General features: G+C 46.3%; 1 protein-coding gene across 2 annotated transcripts in view; it reads right to left on the reverse strand.

Moving 5' to 3' along the window:
- The window catches only part of ZFHX3 (zinc finger homeobox 3), a 261,276-nt gene that overhangs the window by 140,228 nt on the left and 99,135 nt on the right, over nt 1–21,913 (reverse strand). The window lies entirely within an intron of this gene.

Here is a 21,913-nt window from a genome sequence, read left to right on the forward strand (position 1 = left end):
TTAGGGTGCTCAATGGTGTGGAGGGTGGGGGGGAGAGAGAGAGAGGAGAGAGCAAGAGACCGACAGAGAGAGAGAGAGAGAGAGAGAGGGGGGGGGGGGAGGAAGGAAAGGGCTTAAGGGGAAGATGGAAAGACAGGGGTAGGAGGTAGGAGAACAGGTCCTTCCACAATGTGTGTGCAATTGACAAACTGGCTTGGGTTGGTCCCACAGAGGGCAAGTTGTTGTTGTACCCCTGATGTTCCCTTTGCTGTCCATGCATCCAGGACTGGAGATCTGAATACATGCAAAAGCCCTCCCGACCCCAACCCACTGGCCCAAGTCTTGGTTTCCCGGCTGTTCTCTGGCAGCACCCGGCTCAACAAGGCACCCTAAGGAGGGGGGAAACGGTGTTTACGATAGGCCCCCAAACTCCAGGCCCAAGCTCCAAAAATGAGCAAGAACCAAGTCATGACCCAAACCAGATGCTTGTTCATATAAGATTACCCCTGGAAGTCTCTTTTATCTCTTTTACCTCCCTCACCAGTAGCACTGTTCTGACCCATGTAAGATCCAACGCAAATTCTTAGGCCAGGCACAGTGGCTCAGGCCTGTAATCCCAGGACTTTGGAAAGCCAAGGAGGGAGGATGGCTTGAGGTCAGGAGTTCAAGACCAACCTGGGCAACACAGCAAGACCCCATCTCTACCATAAAAAGTTTCGCCGGGCATGGTGGTATGTGCCTGTAGTCCCAGCTGCTCAGGAGGCTGAGGCAGGAGGATGGCCTGAGCCCAGGAGGTTGAGGCTGCAGTGAGCTATAATTGTGCTACTGCACTCCAGCCTGGACAACAGAGTGAGGCTTGGCTGGGTGCGGGAGCTCACACCTATAATCCCAGCACTTTGGGAGGCCGAGGTGGGCAGACCACTAAAAGTCAGGAGTTCGAGTCCAGCCAGGCCAACTTGGAGAAACCCCATCTCTACGAAAAATACAAAATTCAGCCGAGTGTGGTGGCGCACACCTGTAATCCCAGCTACTCGGGAGGCTGAGACAGGAGAATTTCTTGAACCCAGGAAGTGGAGGTTGCAGTGAGCAGAGATAGCACCACTGCACTCCAGCCTGGGCGACAGAGCCGCCAGACCCTGTCTAAAAAAAACAAAAAAAGAGTGAGGCAAAAATTCAAATTCTTACTGCTTAACTCCACTTGGATTTTTTACATTGGTTCTACCTATATGTTAAATTGACCCTTGCTTGGGGAGGGGTCCACCCAGGGGTGAGGGACTGGTAAAAGGAATACAAAAGCCAAGTCTGAAAAAGCTCTGGGGGTGAAGTGTTCGATCAGTTCCCTCAACTGCACCCCAAGCTCTAAGCCAAGTTTAATCTTTTTATCATTACATGAGAAAGATATGTCTAAAGAACACAAATGGTGGAAAAAAGACTATTTGGCAAAGCTTATAGGTCATCATCAGGATCTGCATTCCTCAGCCAGGAAAAACTGTGTTCTGAACGGTGGCCTCGCTCTGTGGCTCTTGCCCCAGAGGATGCCTGGGGCCACGCGGGCTGTGACAGGGCCCTCCGCACAAGCTGGCTGTACATAAACAGTAACACCTCATTCTCTCTTCTACCTCATTAACCGAAACACATTAAAACAAGTGTGCACTGGGAGCAGAAAATGAGACTGTTAAACCAAGCTGACATAATCCTCATCAGCTGTGGGAAAGGAGACTGCATCAATTATGCTGAACCAACTGCGTTCACACGGATGTGCTGGGCTTCCAGACCCCCAGCATGAAAAGGAGGACAAGAAGAAAAGAAACCTTCACTTAAAAAAGAAAACAGGCCGGGCGCGGTGGCTCATGCCTGTAATTCCAGCACTTTGGGAGGCCAAGGCGGGTGGATCACTGGAGGTCAAGAGTTCAAGACCAGCCTGGCCAACATGGTGAAACCCGTCTCTACTGAAATTACAAAAATTAGCCGGGTGTGGTGGCAGACTCCTGTAATCCCAGCTACTCAGGAGGCTGAGGCAGGAGAATCACTTGAGCTCGGGAGGTGGAGGCTGCAGTGAGGCGAGATCTCGCCACTGTACTCCAGCCTGAGTGACAAGAGTGAAACTCGTTCTCAAGAGATAAAAAAATAAATAAAATAAAATAATAATAATATACTTCATACTCTCCTAACAAACACAGGTTCTCACCCATTTTTGTCACCCCAAGGGAGGGGAGCAGCATCTCATCAAAACACCCCTTTATGGTTCTTCTGCACCTAAAAATCTTTCCCAAACTATTTGGAATTGGAGGGGGAAAAAGAAAAATAAAAGCAAGCTTAAAAAAAAAAAAGAGGAAGGGCGATAAGAAGATAACGGATTCTGTGTGATCTCTTGCAGACAGACTTTATATGTGCAAAGTATCTTGAGGCCCAAAAGTCCTAAGACCCAAAATGATCTGAACACAACCCGCTTGTGACACAATGGTAAGGATGCTTCTAGAAATTAAAGGGCTATGGAGCAGACAATAGCAATTGAAAGCTACACAGCTATAAAACACAGCCAGCACTTAGCTCTTTCAGCAACTGCCAATAGTGAATAACAGATCAGAACTGATAAGTTTAGAAATACTCATAAAACCTACTAGGGAAGGAAACAAAAATAATGCCTGTACATTGCCAAAATAAGGAAGATTATGGTTCTAGTAAGAATAAATGACCAAATCATGACATAAGAAATGCAAAAGACTTGCATATGACAGTCATAAAATGTAAAATGTGGTACAAGGCGCCATCACTGAGCCGTACTCCATATCCTGGCCATTACAATATCATATTTGATAGTAATAATTAACTCATGTGAAATGAGTGTTGCTATGCAAAACATTCTTTTGCATTTCTTCATTTGTGTTCAAATTTGCAACCTTAACATGTTTACTGCCACTGATTTGCATTTCATTTCATAGGTGAAAGTTTCCAAACATAAGCTGTGGACATATTTCTTACACACTTCTTGACACCAGCATGAAACATATGTTGCCAAAACTCCGTCCTCCTAGTACCCATTAAATTCACCATTCACATTACAAAGAGCCGCTCTGTTTTTCAAGTATACTTTCCAGATCCACTTATGCATCTAATCATCAGGCAGGCCATGAGCTTTGGTGAGATTTTTATTCTGTTGCACATACTTCGCACATCGTTTCAGATGTTAAAGATGGTTTCGCATTAAGTTCTGCTTCTTTCAAATCAAGAAGGGAGGCATCTCCTCCCACTTGTTGACTCAGAGCTGTAATCAGAGATTCCGGGATTAGCCATTTATTTCATTAAAAGAAAACACACACACACACACACACACACACACACACACTCTTCGGCTTTCAAAAGAGGTGGGGGGAAGGGAGAAAACAATCATGACTTCAGTAGCCAAGGAGATTAACTTCCAACGTACCAACAGGGAGGAGGAGGGATCCACCATTAAAAAAAAAAAAAAAAAAAGGTAAAAGTTTCAGCTGGAGAAAAAATTTGGAAAATTTTAAATTAATGGGTAACAAAGGGTTGCCATGGAAACAGTTTTGCATACTTGACTGCAGGTGCTCCCTACAGTGAAGGGAGATTGGGACGGTGCAGCCACAAGCGAGGACACTCATATAAACATTAAAGTGAGATTCCTAAGGCAATGTTAAGGCATCCAAGCCATGGACACTGTGGTTTTCGATACAAATGAAGTCATTTATGCAAGGAGGGTATGTGAGCTTTGCAGCACCAGCTAACACTCACTTGCGTCCAGAAGCTGTTCCCCCTTTTACGATATTCTGTGGTATTGCCAAGGTTACAAAATGTAAACAGACACAAACACAAACCATAACAAGACACCAATGTCAAATATATTCTCATTTTTCCATCTTTGCCCTCTAAGCTGTGTATTTCTAGATTGTGGCTTCATTTTATTTTTTTAGAGTGAATACACACTAGCTTTAATCAGAAAAGTACACATGTAAGGGAATGAAAAATACCAAGGAATACAGTTCCCCCGAGTGTTCTGTGTACTCCATGCCAGTTTCCAAGTCTGCGTTCTAACCTGAACCTAATTTTGGTCACATAAGTGAAATACGTATGTGTTGATGCTTGCGGGAAGTCCTATTTAAAAAGAAACAAACAAATAACTGAAACCTCCCAGGTTATGCAGAACAATATTATAAAATTATCTCAGTGAAAGTAACATCATCGTCGTCTTCTCACAACGGAAGACGTCTTAGGTACTTCTCAGGGAAGGGGTGGAGCAAACCGTAGCCACAATGCAGCTGGACTTGGATCACTTTCTAATTTTCCTAAGTACTTCACTAGATCACTTTTTGCTCCATTACTCAGGAGAAGAGATGGAGATATCCCTTTGGAAAAAAAAAAAAAAAAAAAGTCCTACAAACACACACTTAGTGCTTGAAGGAGACTTAGTGAGGAATCCAAGCTCCTCATCCTTCAGATGGGGCCAGGACAGATTGACCAAGGTTAAATTACTGGCTCAAGGTCATTTCACTAAACATCAGTCATAATCTATCTTCGGGGAAATTCCTTATCCCTGCTCCATACCAAAAAAAAAAAAAAAAAAAAATCCACTGATCTTTCTACCCTCCAAACCAACAGTGTGTCAAGTTCAAAGCTAATAAAAACCAAATTATAAAAATAATGTCAGTTGTGTGGTCTGCAGAAGATGATGGGAAATCTAATGCAGAAAAACGGAGTCCTTTAACACCTTTCTGATGCTATATGCAGACTACGTCTAGGTGCATTTCATGTATTATCTCATTTAACCCACTCCAGAGTCCTATCAAAGCAAGTCGTTCTATCAGCCCACTTTACAGATAATCAACGAATGGGAATTAACTTATGTTAAGTCCCAGGAGCTGGGATTCAAATGCAGGCAGCCTGACACCAGGGATCTTCTCCCTCTTTAAAATCCCAAGAGCTATCTGGGTTTCCTTTAAGACACATGGACGTCCTATCTTAAATTTTTCTAGTTGGCAGCACTCACTGAGCCCCATTCCACCTGCCACACCAACAAGCGCCGGGCATCTTGTGGGCATCCAGACACCTCCTGAATGGCCAGATCCCATTAGATTTCCACTGCCTCTCCCGCAGTAGCTTGAGCGCTCTTACCCAAGTATGTTTCTGCCTCTAGTGAAATGTATGCCCTTGTCTGCAAAAACAGAAATAACCAATGTGAGCCCTGTCTTCAGAGACACAACAGATCATCAACATTACTCTCCCAGGAGTAGGAAGGTGGAGGGGAGGACAGCAGGGATTGAAAAGAGACCTCAAAGCTTCTGCACGGTGGAGCTCAGAGAGGAGAGAACATTTCACCATTAGGTTTTAGTATTTTACCCTCACATTGCATTATGAACATCTCCAATCATGGAGATGAGCTAAAAAAAAAAATCATATAGTAGATACTTAAGTGTCCACCACCCAGCTGCTGAAATTAATGCTTTGCTGTCTATTTAGCCATCTCTTTATCCTGCTATCAATGTGCCTTACATCTTTTATTCATTCCAAAGTAAACTGCAGCAGTACACTCTACCCCTCCCCCACTCCAGCATGCACAGCCTCAACTACATTTTTTTTTTTTGTTTATGGGTTTTTTTCATAGTTTTATTATTTTAACAGATCATATGAGCAGACTTCCTGACTAGCAAAACGCTAAAAAGACCCAAATTCCAGTGTGCTGTTATTACGAAATGTTTAGCTCACAACTTTCTTTTAAAAGTTAGAGTAGGCTAGGCATGGTGGCTCAGCCTGTAATTCCAATACTTTAGGAGGCTGAGGCAGGAGGGTCACTTGAGGTCAGGAGTTCGAGACCAGCCTAGACAATGTGGTAAAACCCCGTCTCTATTAAAAATACAAAAAAAGTTAGCCAGGCCTGGTGGCGGGCGCCTGTAATTCCAGCTACTCGGGATGCTGAGGCAGGAGAATCGCTTGAACCGGGGAGTTGGAGGTTGCAGGGAGCTGAGATCGCACCACTGCATTCCTGCAGTGGACGACAAGGCGAGGCTCTGTCTCAAAACATAAAACAGAATAGTATCCCCAAGTATGTGAGAGGAAGTTCTAGTTATTAAAATTATTTCAGTACCAGAGCCACAGGTTCGGTAAGTACGAGAATGAATCTGCCTTTGTCGTCTGTCCAGTTCACCTTTCTATATGATTACACCCTCTTTAAATCTTGCTCAAACTCCCGCTTGCCCCTCCCTCCCTCCCGGAGGTCTTTTTGGATGTAACCAGTTGGGTGTGGCTGCTCCCTCCCTCCACCTTCCTGTCAACTTAGATAACTCTTGTGTCCACATTTGAGGGCTCTTACCGAATGATCAGTTCCTCTTTGTATTCTGTATCGCAATGTTTTTTAAACTGCAGATCGTGACCCATTAGAGCAGTGGTTCTCAAACTGCAGCCGCACCTCAGAATCCGACAGTCAATGAAACCACAACCTCGGGGGGTCAAACCAGGCATGCATAGTTTTTTAAAGGCCCCTGGGCTGAGAGTCACTGGATCACGAAATCAGGATTATGTCAGGGGATCATGAAATCCACGCTGTGAGTACAACCAGCATTTGTAAAACAAAACAGAATTGAATGCAATAGAAAGCATCAGAATGTAGCACCTGCAGTAAGGATAAAATCATTCTGTATAACTTCTGTTTTAGTCAAATAAACAGAATATCTAGCTATAGGTACGTGCTGAGTCACCCATGTAAAATGCATTTCTTTTTAGATTATCGTCAACAAAGTGTAAAAAGTCACTGCCCTAAAGAAGCAAGGACGTTATCCTGCTAGCAAGTGCTCCAGGACATGAGGCTTGTACATGGGGCAGGAGGAGAGAAGCAGGTCAGGGTTTCTCACTGGGAATATGTTCTGCCACCAAAAACGTGGTTCTCAGCATGGGGGGATGATCGGATACGGGACTAAGTAAGCATCGTTCAGACAAAGACACTTGCCCAAGGAGAAGGGAATAAAAGCAGCAGAGGAGCCTCTAGAGAAACTGAGGGAGGAGCCAACTCGGGGCTGCCCCTAATCTTTAAATTTCTATGTTTAAGATTTCATCTTGGCCAGGCGCGGTGGCTCACACCTGTAATCCCAGCACTTTGGGAGGCCGAGGTGGGCGAATCACGAGGTCAGAAGATTGAGACCATCCTGACTAACATGGTGAAACCCCATCTCTACTAAAAATATAAAAAATTAGCCGGGCATGGTGGCGGACGCCTCTAGTCCCAGCTACTCGGGAGGCTGAGGCAGGAGAATGGCATGAACCCGGGAGGTGGAGCTTGCAGTGAGCCGAGATGGCGCCACTGCACTACTTACGGCCTTGGTGACAGAGTGAGACTCTGCCTCAAAAAAAAAAAAAGATTCCATCTTTTGGCAGGGTGCAGTGGCTCGTGCCTGTAATCCCAGCACTTTGGGAGGCAGAGGCAGGCGGATCACCTGAGGTCAGGAGTTCGAGACCAGCCTGGGCAACTTGGTGAAACCTCATCACTACTAAAAATACAAACATTAGCTGGGCATGGTGGCATGCACCTGTAATTCCAGCTACTCAGAAGGCTGAGGCAGGAGAATCGCTTGAACCTGGGGGGCGGGGGTTGCAGTGAGCTGAAATCACACCACTGCACTCTGGCCTGGGGGACAGAGTGAGACACTGTCTCAAAAAAAAAAAAAAAAAAAAGATTCCATCTTTTGCCATCAAATCATCAGGTGACACTTGCTGATAGTCTATCTAATATCCCCAAGACCCTGGGAAGGTTACAAAGTTGGGTGACAATAAACAGACCCCACTGGTAAGGGTCTTACCACTAAGCAGAGGAGAAAGACCACTAAAAATACGGTCTATCATAAGAACGGAATAAGGCATTTTGATGACAGTGCTGGGGAGAAAGACCTGTGATTTTGGCCGGCAGAATTGCGGGGGACAGAGTCGAAACTCGCGGGTGGCCAGCAGCACGTGGGAATTTTCAAAGTACTGTGACACCAGCTGCACGATCTTGCCAGGGCTGTGTCTCAGGGGTCAGTACAGGAATAGAGCTCTGTGTGAAGCTGATGCTAAATGACCTGGGCTGCAGAAACTCTGCAATGACCTGGTTCACACAAGCCATTCAGTTTACAACAGTGTATGCCTTAGGGCTCTACATTATGAAATGCCAAGTGTGCGCATGAGGCTGTTGTACCTGTTCTAGCAGAGGGTAGAAGCCATGGCACGCTCTGCTGGTACCCTATGGTTCAATAAATACTTACTGGGCTGGTGTCACACACTGTTCTAAGCATTAGGGACAGAGCTGTTAATGGGGCAACGTAGGCCCCTGCTGTCTTGGGAGACAACTAAATTAATGAACAGACAAGAAAAATAAATATAATCCCTGTCAATGCGGAGAAGTTATCTTGAGTGAAGTGATGGTGTAGCTCCTTGAGACTGGTTGACAGGGAAAGCCTCTTTGAGGACCAGACACTGAATGAGAGCTGAATGTCAAGGTCAAGGACGTACATACACTCAGTAGAACAGCAAGTGCAAAGGCCCTGTGGCAGGTGCCAGCTTAGCAGGTTGAAAGAACAGTGAGAAGGCCGCTGTGGCTGCAGCATAGGGGGCAAAGGGGAGAAGGTTGTAAAATGAGGTCAGCACGGCGGGAGGAGTTCAGATCACAAAGGGGCTTGTAAGCCACAGTACCAAGGTGAGTTTTTATCTTAAGTGAGGTGGAAAGCCTTCGTGGGGTCTTTGACCTCATTTTCCTCTTCGTAAAATCGCTGTATGGAGAGGGGATTGTAAAGGGCAAGAGTAGAGGCAGGGGGAGAGTTGAAATACAGAGAGACGACAGGGGCTGGCCTGGGAGGGTGGTGGTGCAAATGTATTTTTGAAGGTAGCACCCACGGAACTTGCTGATGGTTTGGCTGTAGAGGAGCAAGAGACAAGGAGCCCTACAGATAGTTCCCAGCTTTTTGGTTTAAGCAAATGATAAGCTAGAGGTAGCTCTAACCGAGATGAGGGAGCCCATAAGCATTTGGGGGTTCTGGTCACAGAGTCCTCTCTGCACCATGCTAAGCCTGAGGAGTTCATTCTCAGACATCTGAATACAAATGCCAGGTGGGGAGCTGCATACAGGAAGAGGCTTGTGCCACGGACAGATTCAGATGCCACCGGAAAGTAGATGGGGTTTAAAACCACTGGACTGAATCAGACACTTAGGGAGAGTTACAGACAGAAAAAGGAAGGAGCTCTGGGACAAGCCTGGGGGCATAACAATACTCACCGTGAAGTCACAGAAGAGAAGCCAACAGAGATGGACAAAGGGCAAGGGCGGCTGAAAGGTCCAGTGGGACCAGGACACAGCCGACAGAGTCAGCAACACAGAAACCACCAGCGATCTGTCCCACCAGTGGTGAAATGTGTCACTTCCGGATCCAGCGATTGGGAGGGGACATGGTGAGTCCACTCCCAGAGTGGGCATGATTCAGGGTGAGGGGATGCTGGGCAATGTGGCCTTGGGCAGATGCCAGCCCCCATGGAGGACCAGGTAACTTCCATGAGCACAGGCTGCCAGCTTCAGGGCCACAGCCACGCTACATCCTGCAGCCGCGTCCAGGCCACCTGCAGAAGGCAGTACCTTTCCATCCTTTCTGTTCCACTTCTACTACTGCAGAGAGAAGGAAGGAAAACACCATATCCCTTCACTTCCTGACTTTCCTCCTCTGCCTCCAAGAGCTTTTTTTTTTTTTTTTTGGTGCTATGCACGACTTACTCAGTTTTCCAACAATCACTGGTGTCCTATACTTCTTAACTCTCCGCTTGCAAAACAACACCTTTCAGACACTCCTCAGCTACTTTCCTTGCAAAGAAATTTGCTTTCACTAGACAAGAAAGCAATCGGAAAGAAACAGATAACCACCTGCTAATGTCTACTTGTGCTGCATTCTTGAGAAACTCACAGAACTGAAGGCAATCCATGTCCTCAAGAGGTTTACGAACCAGTTGGTGAAAGTACCCAGCACATGACGTGCAGACCAGCGTGGTGCCAAATAGTGTGACCCCCGTGTGGGGCAGAGATGCCGTCTGTGGGTAAAGCAGCTGGAGAGACAGTTCTGGAAAACCAGGGATGTGTCCCTAGAGCATAAAAGATGGACAGGAAATACGCTCTTCCTTAAAGTCTGATTAAAAAATAAAAGATACTTTCCAACAGGCCCCCGTGCCCATCTGTGCAATGCAGGGCGTGTGTAACCAAATCACATGGAAATCAGCACTTAAAATGACATCAGCTGGATTAATTAGCTGTGTAATTAGTCTCCCCTCAGTGGAGCTGGGCTTTGTGGCTGTTGTCTGAAATCTCCCCAGGTGACTTGATTCCAAACGCCACACTCCAACAGGAAGAAAGCGCAAGCCAGGAAAAGAAGACAGGCGTCCAAATGTGTCTGCGGGAGGCAGCGGGAAGGGAGAGGGAGTTTCTGGAGAATTTGCTGGGTCCTTCAGGAACCCAGCTAGAATATCAGGACAGAACAGCCATCCACAGAGGTGTCACTTGAGAACTCACCACCTTAGAGCAAATCTGCACACCCGCAAAGCATGAGTTTAGATAAACTCAAAGCACTAAACGCTCAGAGACACCAACCAGGGCAGCAAGACCATGGAGGTGAAGAGAGCCGAGTATGGATTCCAAGTTGGACACAAAGAGACGGGACAAAGGTCAGAGCTCTTGTCCCTGAAGGAGCTGTTTGGTCTTCCTACGCTGACAGCTGCAGCCATCACTAATGTGAACCCAGTCTGGGCAAAAAAAAATAAATAATGAAAATGGTCAGAGCCTAATCTGAGAACCAGAAAGTGAACAACCACGCACAAACAGATGTCTTCAGCCAAATCACTCCCCACAGTGCTTCCTCAACCACAGCTGGCTTCGGAGTCACACTTGCTGACTCATGTCTAGGACAGTGAGGAAATCGTAGCCCTGGGACCCACGCCACTTGGCCTGGCTCACTAGAGGAGCCGAGGAATATTCCCCATGCTTCTCTATCTATAATTATTTTAGAAAACAAGAGACATGGTGGTAGAGGGCAAGTATAGAAGACAAAGGCACAGGAGCTACGGGAGGACCACAGTGAAAACCATCTTGGAGCAGGGGACTCCTAAGTTGGGGACGAGCCTGTGGGGTTACCTTTGATCTCCACCACCCCCACCCCGAGGCACACAGTACCCTCGACAGGAAAAACATCTGATGCTGCTCAGAGAACCTTCCCAGGCCTGAGACAGTGAGCAGTTCGTAAAGAACCTGGAACACGAAACATTCAATTCAAACGAGCCCTGTTCGAAACCAGCAAGACATATTCGGAAGCTGGATGGGGCCACTCTGCTAAGACACTCCCTGCCACAAACACAATCGGAGCTCCTCCCAGATCCTCAGGAGAGCCAACAGGCATCTGCAGGACCACCGCAGTGACACAGACTCCCTCCCAAGGGCAAAAGGGGTCTGGGAGCAAACACCGAACCCCGACATTATCATTCTCATTGTCCCAAAGGCCCATAGATACAGGCTGGGCACAGCAGCTCAGGCCTGTAATCCCAGCACTTTGGGAGGCCCAGGTGGGCAGATCAGTTCGAGACCAGCCTGGCCAACATGGTGAAACCCTGTCTCTACTAAAAATACAAAAATTAGCTGGGTGTGGTGGCGGGTGCCTGTAATCCCAGCTACTTGGGAGGCTGCGGCAGGAGAATCACTTGAACCCAGAGGCGGAGTTTGTGTGCAGTGCTGTGATCATGGCTCAGTGTAGCCTTGACCTCCTCGGTTCAAGCAGTCCTCCCACCACAGCCCTCTCATGTAGCTGGGACTGCAAGCACCACCAAACCCTGATAATTTTTTATATTTTTTGTAGAGATGAGGTCTGGCTATGTTGCCCAGGCTGGTCTTGAACTCTCAGGCACAAGTGATCCTCCCACCTCAGCCCCCCATACAGCTAGGACCATAGGTGGATGCCACCACACCCGGCTACTTTTTAAAATTTTTTTATAGAGACGGGGTCTGCTTATGTTGCCCAGACTGGTCTTGAACTCCCGGGCTCAAGTGGTCCTCCTGCCTCAGCCTCCCTAAGCGTTGAGATTACAGGTGTGAACCATGGCCCCAAACAAGTTTTTTAGTAACACGTTACACATGCATGAGCCTGAGTCTGTACAAAATCCTACATCAATGCCCAGCACAAAATCAGCACTCAACATATGTTGACCCAGGGAAGGAAGACCCCTTCCCAGTGATTTCAGTCTCCCAGAAGCTGCACAGGGAAATCTGGGAAATATGTCTGGCCTCTCGGGTCTTGGGGGCTGGGGTCTGAACCCATGGGAGCAGAAGAAGTCAGGGTAGCTGATGCAAGGATCCCTTCTACCCAGAACCTAGCCTTCTGTCTTACTCTGAGGGGCAGCAGGAAGACGGGGATGCTCAGGGGTAACACGTGCCACCAAGAAAGTCCACAGAAGTCAGCTCAGAAGGGGTTAGAAAGGTCCAGTCATCCTCCAGGAAGAGCCTATTGCCAGCGACAGAAGACAGGAGGAGAGACTCAAAAGGGACAGCAGGTGGGTGCAAACCCCTTCAGCAACCCCAGTGCACAGGCCGGCCCCGCCGAGGCAGTGTGGGTACCACTGTTGACCTAAGAGACTGGCTGTGCTTTGGAGGCTCTCGTCCTGAGTCTGGGAACATGTTCCACTCATTAACAGGTTACAAACCAAACACTATCAGTAGATAAACATTTCTAACCTTCTAACTAGTTGGCCTTTTACAGGACAAAGAGGGGGACCCTAGAGAATGCCCCCAATCATTCTTGATGATTAGTCCCAATTTAAACCTACTCTCTGCATTCCTTATTAGTGACCTGTACACCATAGGCACACAGGGTCTCCCATGCATTGTAAGCAACGCTCACGTGCTGTGAATTTTCATGGTCTACATATAAGTAACCAGCGCAGGAGGAGACCAAGAAGGCCTGGAGCGAACCAGAGGCAGCTTCAACATCTGGCCAAGTTGCTGATGACTGAATCAGGCCTCCTGACATCCACTGTGTGATGCAAAAGCATTTCAATAAAAGGGACTCATGAAAAAAATGACTGAAAAGTAAGTTGGAACAAACAGCTCTGGAGAAAATTTCAGATTTCTTTATAGAAAAGCATTTTACTTAACACAGAAAATGTGAATATCGGATAGGACACTTTCCTATAAATAACAAAAAGTGGGTACCATCATTAGAGGTATTTGTAACTTTCTTCTGTTGGGAACCACTGGAAGAAAAGGGGTTTCACAAACAAGGAAGTCACATAGCTCTCTTTACACTTCTATAGAGTCTGCTGGGAGGTCACTATGAATTTCTAGGCTATCCAGAGGCAGAGCTGCCCAACAAAATACAGGTGCCCAGTTAAATGTGAATTTCAGGTAAGTGTAAGCATAATTTATGATATATACTTACACAAAATACCATTGTTGCTTATCTGAAATTTATGTTTGGAGGCCAAGGTAGGAGGACCACTTGAGTCCAGGAGTTCGAGACCAGCCTGGGCAACAGAGTGAGACCCTGTCTCTATTTTTTTAATGTGATTTACATTTCTTTTTATACAAAGAAAAAGAATGAAACTCACATCACTGAGAATTCCACATTTTTCTTTGCAGTATTTGCCAACACTATCCCAAGTCACCACCCTAATGTTGCTAGTTTCTACAATCTCCAGTATTTCTATGAGTGACAGATTTTCTGCCATTAGAAAATGTTCACTTTCATCCTACATCCGGGCTGCTTTACGTGCTAAAAATCAATTTTTGTTAAGTATTAAATATACACTTACTCAATACTACCAAAATGGTTTGCACAGTAACAGCCTTTCCCACCCTACACTTACTAGTATTTATAGTTCCAAGTTATGTGTAAAACAGAATAAAGAACATGGTTCAGGTGGATCATACAATTATTTAAAAACTCTTGCCTTTTCCTGACAATGTTCCTGACAATGCCTAATTGTTCCCTTACGATTTCCCTTTCAAAACAAAACAAAAAAAACCCAGAAACACCTGTTGGGAGTAGATGTATTCAAATTTGCCCTTTTAGTCCAAGTCCTCAGCAAGCTGAAAGAATTCAACATTGAGTTCACACCTTTGCCCCATTATGTGGCACCTGCCATACTGGCTTTCCTGCCAGAGTGTGTTTACCTAAAACAACCGTAACATAACGCGTTATTCTGGAATGCAGAAGCAATGGAATATTTGCACAAAATTCTCCTAAGGGTTACAGACCACCCCTAAGACGGCAGATGTCATTCATGCAAAGAATTCCACAGTGTGACTTATTCCTCTGGATGGGTGGAGGGTGGGTGAAGGGACTGAAAGTTTGAGATTTCTCTCTCATAAGAAGGTCCAGAACTTTCTAAGCAGAGAATCAAGGGGATTCATAAATATTTTCACAAAGTGGTAGCTATTAGATTTTCTGAAATTAGACCTCCTCCTTGCTGCTCAGGCTGTCAGTGGCCATGGTATACCTTTGGAATCCAAAAAAAGACTTGTAACCAGTACCTGAAAACAGTTCACATTGGAAATATGTAGACACAGTCATGAAATCTATATGCTATTTACACAAGAACTTCAGGAAGGGGAACTTCCATGGCTTTCAGAATTTATTCCTGATCCCTTTCTAAAGATAAATGGTGAGATCCACAGTCTCCATTAAGGTGCCTTAAAAACCCAGCTCCTCTTTGAAGACTCTGTTTCTTTTGGAAACTCCCTCATCCTGGAGAGTTTAATGAAGGCAAACCAATCTAAGAAATTTTCTTTTGGGGAATATGCCAGAGAGAAATAGGAAAAGGCGAGAGGAAGGCGTTTGGTCCACAGATTCCAAATGCCAGGAAAGAAAGCCAGGCCTTTCCGTCCCTTCTTCTTGTTCCACAGTGTCTCCAATGACAGAATTCCGTAAATACGTTCTGATTTACCCAAATCTGTGGATCATTCACAAGAAGCTCTGCAAGACGTAAGAGAATGGAGAATGAGAGACAGCTTTGCACACCAGCTAGGAAAGACTGGTTATTTAAGCAATCGTCGTACAGCTAGCCATTGAATTTGAAGGAAAATAAAGAGTCCTAAATCACACTGTATACAAAAGCATAGTCTTACAGCTATACACAAAATATATTCCTCAAAAGTCACAAATAGGGCCAGGCGTGGTGGCTCACACCTGTAATCTCAGCATTCTGGGAGGCCAAGGCGGGTGGATCACTCGAGGTCAGGAGTTTGAGACCAGCCTGGCCAACACGGCAAAACCCCATCTCTACCAAAAATACAAAAGTTAGCGGGTGTGGTAGCGGGCACCTGTAATCCCAACTACACGGGAGGTTGAGGCACGAGAATCACTTGAACCCAGGAGGCGGAGGTTGCAGTGAGCTGAGATCACGCCACTGAACTATAGCCTGAGTGACAAGAGTGAGATCCAGTCTCAAAAAAAAAAAAAAACAAAAACGAAGAACTGCATGACAAAAAAATGTTCCCCCTATCTACCCACATTAGAACAATGAAAAGGGACTTACATTAGAACAATGTTGTCAATCTGACAATGAAAATGGAAAAACAACAACACCGTGTCCGTCACTGCATGGGAGTCTGGCCATCACCTAACAGGGGAGGAAGACATGCCACCTGCTTTCTAAAAGGCCTCTGGGAAGTGCTGCATCGACTGGCATTAGGTCCTGGGGCCCAACAATCCCCCTTCATGGTGTGTGTAGAGAATCACGTTCCTAGCTCATTATCTGCAGTATCCAAACCTTGCACATAAGCTCAAAGTATATCACAAAGGGACTGGATAATAAAGGAAATACTATATAGCCATTAAAAAGGCGCGGTGGCTCAAGCCTGTAATCCCAGCACTTTGGGAGGCCGAGACGGGCGGATCACAAGGTCAGGAGATCGAGACCATCCTGGCTAACACGGTGAAACCCCGTCTCTACTAAAAAATACAAAAAAAACTAGCCAGGCGAGGTGGCGGGCGCTTGTAGTCCCAGCTACTGGGGAGGCTGAGGCAGGAGAATGGCGTGAACCCAGGAGGCGGAGCTTGCAGTGAGCTGAGATCCGGCCACTGCATTCCAGCCTGGGCGACAGAACGAGATTCCGTCTCAAAAAAAAAAAAAGTCTCAAAAAAAAAAAAAAAAAAGAGCGACTGCATCTACATGTACCGACCTAAAATGATTTGCATAAAAAGTATCTATATGTACTGACCTAAAAGAGTTTCCTGAATAAAACAAACTGACACTTTGGGAGGCCAAGGTGGGAGGATCGTGCTTGAGCCCAGGGGTTCAAGACCAGCCTAGGCAAAATGTCGAAATCCCGTCTCTATGAAGAATACAAAAAATCAGCCGGTGTGGTGGTATGCCCCTGTGGTCCCAGCTACTTGGGAAGCTGAGGTGGGAGAATCGCTTGAGCCTGGGAAGCAGATGTTGCAGCCAGCCAAGATCAGGCCACTGCACTCCTGTGTGAGCATCAGAGTGAGACTCTGTCTCAAAAAACAAAACAAAACAAAATTGAAAGCACAGCATGTGTCTACAAAGATTTTTAAAAATGAACAGTATGTGTGTGTGTACAGATACATACACACACACGTTTTCATCTATAGAAGCACAGAAAAGAGCACAAAATATCAACTACATGTAACAGTGGGTTTGCCTCTGGACAGTAAAGTCAGAAAGTACACAAAAGACATCCACTTTAAAAATCATTGGAAAATATTTAAAGATGTAAAAAAGGTCTCAGGTATTACACAATGCCATTTCAATTTTGTAAAATTCCTATGTTACATGCAAAAATAAAAATAAAAATAAAAATCCATCACATTGTAGGATTAACCAGATACTTTCTTTTTTATTCCTGGATTTTTCCAATTTTTTTACAGTGAACATGAACTACGCATATTACTTTAAGAAATAGGGAATCCACGTTTTATTACTAGCTTACACTTGAGGTAAACATGGAATGCTAACCTTGTAAGAAATAATTAAGAATACAATACTATTCTAAAAGGGTCGGTCAGTTCTTTACTATCCACAAAAAGGACTCAGAAAAGAGAGACAGAGAAAAAAACTAAAAACATTTAGAAAAAATGAGAATAAAAGTGCTATGGTTAATGGTTGCAAAACTGGTTTTTCAACAGGTGGTTTTCAAGTACTAAATTTTTTTTTCCCCCAACAGGCACATCTAATAAGATTTCAGTTCCATTATGTGGTGTCTAAAAGCGTGGAGTCAAAAGAGAACACTGACCTGACCTTCTTGACATGAGGGTGTTATGTAAAATGCTATAACCAGAGTGGCCCACACAAAACTTGTGCCTAAAGCCATCAGCTGAGAGTGTGAAATACAACCTATTGAAGGAATGTGGATCAAGATAGGTGGGAAGCTTCTGGAAGGAGGAAAGAACAAGAGACCTCCCAGCAAGGTACCCAGCTTTCATGCTGCACACCACTGGTGAACCATGAGCCATACGTTCCCACAGCAGTGATGGATGAACTTGGTCCTAGCACAAGCCCTGCCCCCCAAAATATTTGGTCTTTCCATCTTCCTGGAGTCCCCTTGAAGTTAACTGGTGGCCACAAGAGCTGTCAGAGTCAGCCCAGGCTCTCAGCGAGGACCCATCAGGTCCATGTGCAGCCTCCCAGCCCAGCTGCAGAGACCCATGTCCCACCAGCACCGACCATCAAGCCATGGAAATGAACCTCAGGCCTCCAGTGGCTCCAGGAGAAGGAGAGCATGAGGGTGAAATCTGCTAAAATTCACCAAAACATCTGGCCTTTCACACCTTCTAAATCACCTGCAGAAAAACATTTCTTTCCTTTCATTTTTTGGTTGAAGGCACCAAGGCAGGGAGGAAAGGTGGTGGAAGTATGTACTTAAAACAAAACAAAACGAAATAGTCTAATAACGAGAAAACAAGGTTTGAGCAAACTGGCTCCAGAATTCCGATGCGAACCATATGACACTTTCCCCAGAGCTTCAAACACACAGCCAAGCTGGGAAAGCAGCATGGGAGGGAGGAAGGGGACACTCCCCAAAGGATGTATGCTTTTTGCTCTCAGTGGAAGGCAAATGCCTCCAGGCACCACCTACAGACGTAAAGTGTGCAGCTGTCTTCCTAAGACCCCCACAGAGGAGCACCAAGAATGCAGATTTCACACCAGATCGCTGTCTGACTTCGCCTACATCGTCTGATATGCCCGTCTACCATACGATGATTTTATGGCCCTGCTGGGAATGTGCGTCCCAATGAGTTTCTTATGCATCAGGGAAAGAACTGAGAAGATGGGTTCTAAAGCAATGCAAAGTCTGATGGAGGTTTTCTTACATCCTCCCATACTGCACAATCCTCCTAGAATGGCATGAGCAGACGTCCTCTATGTGGAGAATCTGGCCATGTGCATGAATCAATACCACATTCTGCCTCCTACTTCAGGCCAAGCAGAGTTGGCTTGGACACTGGCTTCTCCTCTCTTGTGTGCCCCGTTGACACACGGCAGCTCACATGTGGCCCAGACCCAACACCATGGTAGACAACCCTCTTTGTATAGTATTTAAGATGAATAGGTAACCTTCAGTCTTGGCCCAGTCAAAGGAACCCCAGCTGGAAACTGTTTTGAGTAACAGATTCTGGTGGGGCCTTAATCTAGCTGCTAAAGTTGACAGATTTCCATTCCAGTGACTCTCAGGTGAAGAAAAACATCAAAGTGAAAAACAGATTCTGGGAGATGGCGGGAGTGTGCACTGATTTCCAACTGCCCTTTCTGTGGCCCCTCCTCCTCCAGGCAGAAAGCAGCACACATTTCAGAGAGCTCACCATGGACGTCACTAGGCTGGGAATGCAAGATAAACGTGGAAGAGCTCGTGCCAGCTCTGAACCGACACGGCTGAGATGCAGGCTCTACACTAGCCGTGGGAAAGGGCAGAGGGCAAGCATGTGTTAGTGACAGCTGCTCTCCTAGTTCTGAGGAGCGAGGGCACCCACATCTATCTCTATAGGTGGAGAACATTGGGAGGGGGCCAAGGTGTAGTCCTCTGAGAAAGGAGTGATACATTTACATGTGAAAGCAGAAGGATGAGGAATTAAGGAAGCTGGAGCTCAGCCCCAGTGAGAGACAAGTGCCTTTTCCATTCTGGCTCAAATGGGTCACTAAGGACAGAAAGAGCCCAGTCTCCAAGCTTCACTGGAGTCTCTGGGCTTCTTGCTATGTCAGCCAATCACAGGGATCCCAAGATGGTAAGTGTCAGGACATGGACATGTGAGCACTAGGGGCTGGGCCAGAGCCGGCCACTAATTCAGCCCAAAAGATCCCAAGGATTTCAATCAGGAGCACTTTGCAGAAGTAACTTGGGGCCCAGAGACAAGGTAAGGGGGCTTCCCTCAGATGCCTCAGGCCCTGCAGCCTTCCCCGACTCCACTCTACTTCCAGGAGGTGCAGAAGAAAAACAGGCTGAACCTAATCCTGATTTACAAATTAGTATAACACAAAAATCAAAACTATACCATTCCAGGCAACAAAGACAATACCATCAAATTTTGTAGATTAGCACAACCCTCTCACATTTCTGGATTAAAAATTATCTCACACTTTCAGAAAGTTCCCTCTTAACATAGCAACCTATGCACTAGCATGTATGACAGCAAGGACAGTGACTCCCGCCCAGGGTGAGGTCAGGCAACAAACCAAAAGCCATGCCACTGCTTCAATCTCCTGAGAATGCAGCTCTGTCTCCTTCAACATGAAAAAGGAACAGGAGGAGAATAAAAGCCTAGGCTGAATGAGAGGGCTGGGAGGGCCACTGGGAAGCCACATACATCACCGCCACTTCACTAGGTGCCGCGGAGGGCAGCTTTGGAGAGCCGCCCTGGCTGATCATGAATAATGTGCCAGGGAACCGGGACAGGGTGGGGTGGGGAAGGGGTGAGTAAGGAGGGTTGTGTGTGAGAAGCCCGGTCAGCTTCCCGGGTCAGCCGCATCTGGAGCGGTTTCTCTAGCAGACAGTAAAGAACTCGATTACATCCAGTTAACTGTGCTCTAAACTGATTATGCATGTGCCGGGCTAATGGATTACATTAGCAAGAGGAAAAATAACATGCAATCAATCTCCATTTACTACAGGCCACACCAGGGCCTAGAGAAAAAGTGACTCTCAAACCACCTCCAATCCCTACCCTAAATTCATGGAATGATGAAACCTTATGAGAGGGAGCCCCCTTAGTGGCAAGAGAAGTTTGATCTTAGTCGTACTGGGGGACCAAAGGGCTCAGGGTGAGCACTGGAATGATAATCCCAGTGGTGTCATTCAGGAGTGAGTGGGAGAGCTCCCCGCCCTGTGGCGGAGCCCGGGCAGGCACAGGGCCATTCATTACCCAAGGACTAATGAGACTAGACTAACGACCTTTGGCTCCTGACGGAGGCAATTCTGCCCTGAATCTCAGGGGCTGGTCACCCCGGGGATGTGCCGGCCAGATGCACCATTTCGGGATCTCTCCTTCGGGTGCTGGGTCCACGTTCTACCCTGCATCCCAACACTCAGGACCCTTCTACCCATGCCATCTTTTTGAGCAACAGTTTCCTCTACCTTAAAAAAAGAAATGAGAAAAAAAGTCCCAGGATGACAGGCTAGCAGTGCAGAAACACACAAATAAACCACATCTCTTCCGTCCACACCTCACCCTGACTCTCTGGGTGTGATCGTGGACATGGTTTGGGGACCAAAACAGGATGTTCTCAGCAAATCCTCCAAGTTCCAGGCTCGTTAGAAGCAAAGTCAAGTGCCTGATAGAGTCTTATTCAAGACTTCAGCCACACAGAGGATGCAGCGTGAGAGTTAATCGCCACCGTGTGCATTTTAGAATCTAAAAGGCAATTTTTTCCTTGGATGCAAGAGGCCAGCTTCGTGCCACCTCTAAACGACCTTCATCAAAGTTGCATGCAACCTTCAATGGCCACGCCAAGTCCTTTGTACAAATTTTACTCAGTTGGGTCCTTTGGAAATTCTTTTTTCCACTGGTTTTTCCATCAGGTTTTCTTGACCACGTTGGCACCATCCTGTGGCCAGTTCAGACCTCCAATTTAAACTGACTGCAAAAAGCTTTTTTCTTTTAATGGTGGCACAAAACTAAGCCAGTCCAGCAAGGTTCTTGCTCATTTGAGATAAGGGGATTGGCTGCCTGGTGTCCAGACCTTCCTCACTGCACCATAGCTGAGTCCACAGTCAATTCCAGAACATTCTATCCCCTCTACCTCATTCCTGCTTTCTCCTCCTTTCCCTAAAGTGCTTTCTTAAGCACTGCGTTAACCAGGCCTCCCCACACCCTGAGAAGGAGCAACTGTCAAATGAAGTACAATTATCAATCCCAGCAGAGGCTGACATGGGGAAAAGACTAGAAGCCTTCCTTATGTGGAATCTCCATTTAAAATCATGCTGAGTAGAGCAGGGACTCAACTAGCTCAGAGCCAGTAGAAACCAAACACTCATGAGCCCAAAGACGTGAGAAACAGTGTGAAAGGTAGGAGAAGCTGATCATGGGAGTGAGCAAAATGAAAAGAGAGAGTGAGGGAGTGGAAGGTGTGTGGGATGAGGCCGGGGAGATTTATGGCGATTTGTACCTGATTGTTCATACTAAAGCCATTATGGGATGATTAGAGAAAAAGGTGAGGCTTTAAGTCCAGTGAAAATCAATAGAGACGTCTGGAGCAATTCTGCCGTGCAAGTGAAAGGACTATTTACAGTATCCGGAGCACCTCCTCCTCGGTTACCATCTATGGAGTACAGGGAAGGGCTGGGGGAAAGAGTGGGGTGGGGGGACAGAAAGAATAAATGGACAGGAAAGAGGGAAGAGGAGAGGAGACAAAGGGAAAGAGGGAGGATAGGGGGAGGATGGGAGAAGCTCAGGAAGAGGAAGAAAAAGTATAAGGAAGA

The sequence above is a fragment of the Rhinopithecus roxellana genome, chromosome 20 (assembly GCF_007565055.1).
Source record: "Rhinopithecus roxellana isolate Shanxi Qingling chromosome 20, ASM756505v1, whole genome shotgun sequence".
Taxonomy (NCBI): Eukaryota; Metazoa; Chordata; class Mammalia; order Primates; family Cercopithecidae; genus Rhinopithecus; species Rhinopithecus roxellana.